Source organism: Mustela nigripes, chromosome 1 (assembly GCF_022355385.1).
Source record: "Mustela nigripes isolate SB6536 chromosome 1, MUSNIG.SB6536, whole genome shotgun sequence".
Lineage (NCBI taxonomy): Eukaryota > Metazoa > Chordata > Mammalia > Carnivora > Mustelidae > Mustela > Mustela nigripes.
Window position 1 is genome coordinate 42,840,487 of NC_081557.1, and position 9,526 is coordinate 42,850,012.

General features: G+C 39.4%; 1 pseudogene; it reads right to left on the reverse strand.

Moving 5' to 3' along the window:
* Positions 1-247: 247 nt before the first annotated feature.
* Positions 248-1,164, reverse strand: LOC132011015 (olfactory receptor 5P4-like; annotated as a pseudogene).
* Between the last annotated feature and the right edge of the window lie 8,362 nt (positions 1,165-9,526).

Below are 9,526 nucleotides of genomic sequence, written 5' to 3' on the forward strand. Positions count from 1 at the left end.
AATTATATTTCCCAAGTCTCCTAACACTGAAAGGTACATATTTAATTTGAACCCAGCTGAATTTCATGAAATATTCTGGGACTCCAGAAAATTATAAATTAAGGTTGACATTAGTTAACATACTGGTATTTTGTGTTTAAGATAGTTCTTCACATAAAGTGATAAGGCTAATGGAAAACATAAGCATCTATCACATATGTTCTGAAAACTATCATTTTTCAGTTTCTGGAATCACACTGAATTTCTTTTAAAATAACCGATGTCTTCTAGCCATCAATTTTCTCATGGCCTCTTCCGCCACTTTGTTTCTCAGACTGTAAATCAAGGGGTTCAGCATGGGGATCACCACTGTGTAGAACACAGACACCACTTTAATGTGGTCAGACGAGTAACCTGACTTTGGTATGACATAGACAAATGTGACTGTCCCATAAAACAAAGTGACTGCCCTGAGGTGAGAAATACAAATAGAGAAGGCCTTGTGTCCTCCCTCGGGGGAATGCGTACATAGGACGGAGTGCAGGATGTATAGATATGAAACAGCTATGATGATCAGTGTGATTACAATGACTGAGACCCAGCTGAGACAACAGGAGATACTTCAGCAACATAAATACGGGTACCAGAAAGTTTTGCTAATGGTGGGAGGTCACAGAAGAGATGGTTGATTTTATTTGGCCCACAGAAAGTCAAGCTCAATAAACAGCCAGTAAATGATGACCCATTCACACGTTGCCCCAGATAGGGAACAGCCAATAGGATGATACAGACTCTGGAAGGCAGAGGGTAGAGTAGAGAAGTGGAGAACAGATGCCCACAAATAGCGATCACGGGTCATGGCAGCCAGCAGGAAGCACTCCACCATTCCAAAGATAACATCAGAGCCAGGCTGAGCTATGCAACCAGCGACAGGAAATTCACGATCATGCTGGGCATGACTGACATGGGACACCCAATATCCATAAAGGCCAAATGGCTGAGGAAAAGGTACATTGGGGTGTGAAGCTGAGGGCTTCTGCAGATTAACATGATTATGCTGATATTGCCCAATATGGTAGTAACATAGATTCCTAGAAAAACCACAAAGAAGACAGAGCAAAGTGTAGGATCCTCTTTTAACCCCATAATGAACTCCATCACCATTGTGTGGTTTTCGGTCTCCATCTTATTTGTAATGATGCCTATTGAAATAAAAACCAGTGTGTATTAAGGATAAGTTAAATGATCTCATAGGTGACATATTTACTTTACTATTCACCCTATTAAAAAATTAAAACCGGGACACCTGGCTGTCTCAGTCAGAAGAGCGTGAGGCTCTTGATTTTGGGGGTAGGCATTTGAGCCCCTATGTTGTATGTAGAAATTAAATAAACAGACTTCAAAAAAATCAAAACACAGATCCCTTTTGTCTAGTTTACACTCTACAAAATGTTTCCAAACATATTTACATTATGCAAGATTTGAGACTATTAATGTCCATTACTTTAAGGCCAAAGATACAAAGAGATTAGTGACTCAGATCAGAGCACAGTTAACACTCACATTTGCATCATTTGATTAGTTCAAGTTGTTGAGTGAACACTTAAATCTGATGAGAACCAAAAAAGTCAGCCTGATTGACCTTAAGTTAGTGTTTAGCAATATCCAATTTGCTCCTATCTCGTTCACCTCAGAGACCACACTTCCCAGACCTTTGTGGTTTAGGTGCGACTGTGAATAGTACATGCAAATGGGCTAGCTCAAGAAATGCAGTACATCTCTTCCAGATCAAATTAAGTTACAGGTGGACAATGTTCTCTTCCTCTTCCACAGTGATATATTCTACATGATACAACTAGAAGGTAGAGGTACCTCCCACCAGCCTGGGATTTGAGGGAATGTGGAAAACAGAGGGTAACTGGAAATACACTAGAAGTGAAAAAATAAATCTGTGCTATGTTAGACTACACTGAGTTTCCAGGGTTGATTTGTTAGAAGAGCGTAACATCACTTTACCTGGTGCATATAATTATAGACCGGCTGTAAATGGAAGCTGTGTGTAGGGTTTAATCCTGAGAACAGGAAGAGAAATAAATCAACTTTGGGTTATTTATTGTCCCTCAGGTACTCTACAGACCTAACAAAAAGATACATTTCCAATCCTATATGAATAATACACATAGAATATGTGGACACAATGCTTCCATGCTTATATTATGCCAGCTATGTGAGAGCAAGACAGTAATACATACATGTAAGGAATATCAAAGATCGGTGCACCTAACAAAGTTAACGAGTGGGTTTAATCATTAAGAATGCGAAAATTAGGGGCACCTGGGTGGCTCAGTGGATTAAGCCTCTGACTTCGGCTCGGGTTGTGGTCTCAGGGTCCTGGGATCGAGCCCCGCATCGGGCTCTCTGCTTGGCGGGGAGCCTGCTTCCTCCTCTCTCTCTCTTTGCCTGCCTCTCTGCCTACTTGTGATCTCTCTCTGTCAAATAAATACATAAGTTCTTAAAAAAAAAAAAAGAATGCGAAAATTAAAATTAAAGCAGACTCATTTTAAGCAACACTGTGAACATGAAATATCCGAAAACGCTCTGAGCAAAATACTTGGGTAAACTGCTAACTTCCATATCGGGAAACATGTTCAGAATGCAGAAGTGAGCTTTCATGTAAAAAAGGAAATCTCAACCAACCAAAAATGATGGGAGAGTTGGTGATCAGCACAATGAGCTGAAGCAGGACTGCAGCTGTCTAGGGGCGCCTGTGGCTCAGTCGGTTAAGCATCTGCCTTCAGCTCAGGTCATGATCCTGGGGTCCTGGAATCGAGTACCCCATCAGACTGCTTGCTTAGTGGGGAGCCTGTGTCTCCCTCTGCCTGCCACTCCCCTCAGCTTGTGTGCGCTCTTGCCCTCAAGTGCTCTGACAAATAAATCAATAAAATCTTTAAAAAAAAAAAAGGAACTGCAACCCTCTAGACCTTCGCCAATCTCCACAACCAAGGACCTTGTGCTTTAATAGCTGTGCAGGCCCTGGAGGGAAGGGTTGGATACGCTGCAGAGTAGAAACTGAGGCTCTCAGTTTCCCCACATACTTCTTCATAATTCACCTCCGAGTAGCCCACAAACCATCATTATAATCATTCCCATGGTCGCACCTCCATTTCCTTTTTGGTCTTTTTTTGCCCTCATCTAACAACAGTGACTTCTGGCTAAATGCAATTTTCAGCTTACTCTACACCTGCCCTCTTAGACCAAACTGTGTCTGGGGAAAAACATACAAATGCTTTGATGGGTCTCATTTAAGTTGTGACCACATACTTCAAGTGATCCTACATAGATGTCCCATTATACTATATTTTCTTAGTACACCCACTCTCTTGTCCTTCCATTCCAACTTCATCTCTGATAAGGAGTGGGTAAATTGTGGCCTACAGAGATTAGAAAATTTTATTATCACACACATTATTGATAACTAAGCTTAAAACTAGACCTTATATTTTGTTTCCTAATTGATGACTATCTGTTGAATAGTACATAGTATTCAGGCAATTGTCCAAGGAAAGAAAATCAAATATCAGAGTATTTGATATCCACTATATTTGGAAAAGATCTAAAAAGCACAAATTATTTTTTCATTCAAAAATATTTATCGAGGGGCACCTGGGTTAAGCCTCTGCCTTCAGCACAGGTCATGATCTCAGGGTTCTGGCATCGAGTTCCACATCGGGCTCTCTGCTCAGCGGGGAGCCTGCTTCCCCCTCTTTCTCTGCCAGCTGCTCCACCTACTCGTGATCTCTCTGTCAAATAAATAAATAAAATATTTTTTAAAAATATATTTTTGAGCACTTTCTATTTATCAAAGACTTCTAGGTATGTGTGAATTTCTGCTAAATAACAAAAAGACACACCATCTTGTCTTGCATTCTATTGTGTCATACATTCTATTGCGGAGGGCATACAAATCAAAAAGAAAGGAAAAAAGAAAAGTAAATAAGTAAGATAATTACTGACAATGGTAAGTACTGTGCTGAGAGTTAATCTAGGGTGATTTGATCGTGTTATGCTGGCTCATTTAAAATTCACCAGGAGGTGCCTGCCTGGGTGGCTCAGTCAGTTAAGTGTCTGACTCTTGGTTTCAGCCCAGGTCATAATGAAGCCCGCACTGGGCTCCATACTCAGTGCAAAGTATGTTTGAGATTCTGCCTTTCTCCTTCCCCCTCTTCCCTTCCTGCCACTCATACACTCTCTGTCTCTCAAATCAAAACATAAATAAAATCTTTAAATTGGTCCAGAGGAACCTCTCTGTGGAGGAGATATTTTAAATGATGCATAAACAATACAAGCAAACCAGCCACGCTAAGATAGAGTAGAAGAGCATTGCAGTGCGAACTGCAAATAGCAAGGGCCCCGAAGTGAGAGCTTTGCACTTTGTTTGGAAGAACAGCCAAGCCCATGTGGTGGGTAGAGTGATACAAGATTAACCCAACTAGGTGGAAGTCAGATCACCTGTGGCTTTGTAAGTCATAATGAGTTTAAACATTATTCTAAGTGCAATGGGAAGATAGTGCAAAATTTGAAAGAGAATGTCATGATCGAATTTGCATAATGACAGGATAACTCTGGCTACTTTAAGGGGACTAACGTAGAGGAGTGAGAATGAACAGAAAGACCTTTCAGAATACTGTAGTCATCTTGGTGCAATGTGGTGCTGGCTTGCGGGGCAGTGGTCAAGATCGAGCATAGTGGACAGAATAGGGAAATATTTGGTTAGGTTACAGGGGAATCTGTAGCTGAGTCCAAGGAAATGGGAAGATGATACTAACACAGGATTTTTTTTCTTTTTAAAGGGAAGACCAACTAACCTGTAGCCACTTCCAGTTTCGAGGTCATGCCAGCATGCCAGCATCCCAGCATCCCTGCAATCCTGCATCCCAGGTTCCCAGCAAGAAATAAGCCAGATCACCGAAAAAGCAAGCGCCAAACAATGAAAAGAATGGGCAAGTAGTATCGAAAATATTACCAAATATCAAATAATATTTTGGAAGTATTATTAAATATGAGAAGTCCGCTCCTTGAGAGAGAAGAAATGTAATTGTTTTTGAAAGGAACACAGTTCACCCTGTATAGTCCTCTGAATTTCCAAATGGAGTATTTGCTACTTTAAAAAAACCTAACGTAATTTTTTTTTTTTTACAAAATATACAGGTAAATAACTATCAGTACCTTATTCTTAGTCAATTTTACTATGAAAAACTGTATCCTCTGCAGTGATGATTAGACCAATGTGATTTGATCAGTTTTTCAGATAAATTAGCTTGATCCAGTATTATAAGAATACTAAATCGCTAGCTTCATTAACTAGTCCTACGACTGTGTCAGAGGTTTAAATGACACAAATCTAAAACAAACCTTATATTTTTTAAAGAAAATCTATACATGAAAGACTCAAATAAGTTCAAAATAGGATATGGAAAACATGACGTACAGTTGCTGCAATGAAAATAAGATTTCAGAACAAAAATATCTGGGGATAAATTTAAGCTATGCTACTTACGAGCCCGATGATCTTGAAAAAGTTACGTAACCCTTTTGAGACCCAATATCCTTATTTTTAAAAAAAAATATTTTTATTTATTTATTTGAGAGAGAGAGAGAAAGAATGAGAACAAGTGAGCGTGAGAGTGGGAAGGTCAGAGGGAGAAGCAGATCCCCTGCTGAGCAGGGAGCCTGACTCCTGACTCCATCCCGGGACTCCAGGACTACGACCTGAGCCAAAGGCAGTTGCTCATCCAACTGAGCCACCCAGGAGCCCTCAATATCCTTATTTTTAAAATTAAGATAATATTTAACTCACAATTGCTGTGTTAAGGGAGATAGTGCATGCTAATACACCTAGCAACAGATAGTAGTAAACAAATAATCCATAAGTGAGAATCTACTTCAAACAATAACACTATTAGCTTCTACGAGAAATGCAGAGCATGTTTACAAATCAATAACAAGAATGAATGTTACCTGCTGGTCAATATAATGACAGGGACAAATTCTAGGAGTCATTTCTGAATGGCAGGGCTGATGTATGCAGCAGTTAGGACTGTCTAGAGTACGATACCTTGACCTCAGTATCAGATATCCACAAGTTTGTAAACATTCCGCTGAAAATCCAGTGGGAGAAAATCCAAGGAGATTGAGAAAATGAGGTGCATTTAGGTTTGCCTACACCATTATGCGGGCTGAGATACTCACTGAGGTCTCAGGGGCTTCACTTATGCTTCTCATTATTGGTATAGGTATTACAATGGCAAACACCTAATTAGTTTTGAAACTTGATTTGGGTCAACCACAATTAATGTGTGCTATCCTTTGGTCATCTGTGATATTTCTAAGAGCCATGATGAGGTCCCTAGAACTATTTTCTAGAATACTGTCCTGTGGTTCATGGTTAGTCATATTTCGGGGAGCTGCAACAAAAGCCAGGGTGCTTTTCTCTGTGTGAAACTGACCTATGATCTATTTTGGCATTGGCATTTCCCATTTACCACATAGATGGCCCCACCAAACCCCCAGACTCCTGAAATAGACAGAAATGAAATCACTGAAGATACTTCTTCCTCTCCCTACCTCATATTTATCTCTAGCCCCATCCTGCCTTGGATAACCAAGAATCTCTTTCTTGTTCCTGATTTCCATAGGGTTTTCCCTATGGAAAGTGATGTTACTGTTGTATTGTTCTGAAATTGCTTTCCTGTACTCAAAAAATAACCAAGAATCTCTTTCCTGTACTCAAAAAATAACCAAGAATCTCTTTCTTGTTCCTGATTTCCATAGGGTTTTCCCTATGGAAAGTGATGTTACTGTTTGTATTGTTCCGAAATTGCTTTCCTGTACTCAAAAAATTCCATGTGAGTAGGTATTAATCTCCTTCACTCTCTGTAAAGATCCATGGTATTCAAGTATTTAATTAGTATTTATTTAGCTATACTCCGCCAATGCTTCATTGTGCTTATATACCAGTTAGTTCTCTTGGATGTACTCTAAAATGTGGAATTACTGGGTCAAAAGCTTTGCCAATTTAAATTTGATATATACTGCCAAATTGTACTTCTTCATTCTTTGTATCTGTGTGTGTATATAAAAGTGTGTGTGTGTGTGTGAGAGAGAGAGAGAGAGAGAGAGAGAGAGAGAGATATTCTGGGTAATTCCTAAGAGCTATATTTCAGCTAATTAATTCTTTCTTCAGTTAAGTATAATCTGCTGTTTAATCTATTTTTTTCTGATTACACTTCTTTAAAATATTTTATTTATTTATTTGACAGACAGAGATCACAAGTAGACAGAGAAGCAGGCAGAGAGAGAGAGGAAAACAGGCTCCTTGCTCAGCAGAATGCCTGATGTGGGGCTCAATCCCAGTACCCTGAGACCATGACATGAGTCGAAGACAGAAGCTTAACCACTGAGCCACCCAGGTGCCCCTTCTGAGTACATTTTTGATTTCTAGACTCTTTGTTTTTTGTGTTTTTTTTTTCAAATTTCTATGCTCTTTTCTAAAACAAAAACCCTTCGGAGGTTTATTATTCTATTCCTTCAAAAATATTAACCAATATTTTATAATGTCTGTTAGATCATTCTATTACCTGAAGTTCTTGATGGTATAAATCTGCTCTGTGATATGTCTGCACATAATCTTATTTTTTCTGTTCCTTTTTTTTTTTTTGCGTTTGCTTTTTTATAATTTCAAATTTTGAGCACATCTTTTTTTAGTGGGGCTGGTCTGTGTTACTCTTATCTAGGCTGGGTTCATAGTACTCTGCCCAAATAAGTTTCGTTTTCTATTTCCGCTAGCTCTCTTCTGTATCACTGGCTCAGGATAAACTGTGGTGCTGTTTTCTTGACTTGAAGGTCTACAGAAGAGGAAGACAGTAAAATTTGAACCCCAAAGGCATATAGTGGTACAGATTTTGGTCTAAAATTCCCAAGAGAGATATTTTTTCCTTCCAAAAGAAAGAAACTACAGTTATGTTTAAAAATTTGATTTTACTGTTCGTGGGAATGCAAGTTGGTGCAGTCACTTTGGAAAACAGTGTGGAGATTCCTCAAGAAATTAAAAATAGAGCTTCCCTATGACCCTGCAATTGCACTACTGGGTGTTTACCCCAAAGATACAGGTGTCCTGAAAAGAAGAGCCATCTGTACCCCAATGTTTATAGCAGCAATGGCCACGGTCGCCAAACTGTGGAAAGAACCAAGATGCCCTTCAACGGACGAATGGATAAGAAAGATGTGGTCCATACACACTATGGAGTATTATGCCTCCATCAGAAAGGATGAATACCCAACTTTTGTAGCAACATGGACGGGACTGGAAAAGATGATGCTGAGTGAAATAAGTCAAGCAGAGAGAGTAAATTATCATATGGTTTCACTTATTTGTGGAGCATAACAAATAGCATGGAAGACAAGGGGAGTTAGAGAGGAGAAGGGAGTTGGTGGAAATTGGAAGGGGAGGTGGACCATGAGAGACTATGGACTCTGAAAAACAATCTGAGGGGTTCGAAGCAGCGGGGGGTGGGAGGTTAGGGGAACCAGGTGGTGGGTATTAGAGAGGGCACGGATTGTATGGAGCACTGGGTGTGGTGCAAAAACAATGAATACTGATATGCTGAAAATAAATTTTAAAAATTTTTTAAAAATTGATTTTATACTACCAGCCCAAGCAACACCTCAGTATATCCCTTTCTGCAGGTAACTACAATGTGCAGTTATTATAATCCCTGGAATGCCAGGAGGCTTAGGGACGGAGCCTTACAGAAATTTAGTATTCCGGACCTGATACCATCTCCTTAAAGATAAAACTTTTAGCAGCAAGGGGTCAGAGTTTACACTTTCAAGAGATTGGATTAAAAACTTTTAATGGCCAGGTTCACGTTGGGAAAGAGTCTTTTGCTAACACTGATAATTGTGATATGCATTGAATATGCTGATACGAGAACTTAAATGTCTTCTGAACTGAAGGAAAAAGCAAGAGCCCATGACATTTCTGAGTGCACCACTCTCATGGGCAAGGGAGATCTCATCATTTTTCATTTTAAAGAAAAATTTTTTTATTTTGTGATACTAGAAATTGACAGGAGGTTGAAAGCTTGAAAGGCTCTGAGGTTTAGAGGAGCCTCCATACCTACTTGGGGCTTGTCAACCCTGGTGCCTCCCAGGCAAATCTAAGTCTTCCTTCAACTTTTACAGGAGTAGTACACAATGAACAACAAAATATAATGACTTAAAGCCAAGAAGGCCATATTCCTAGTAAAAGTGCCCTGGAAAGTCATTGATAAAATATATTAGGAACTGCAAGATCCCTTGTTGTCAAAAAAAAAAAGATGGAGATTTTGATTTTTGTTTAGACTTTGATTGATTACCTCTTATGGTATCAACCAGAAGTCCCCAAACCAATGGCCCAAATTTTCCAGCTTCTGGATTAAAGTATTTGTGAAAATGTTTCAGTTGGAGGTTTGCATGTCCTTCCTTTTTTTTTTTTTTTTCCTGCATT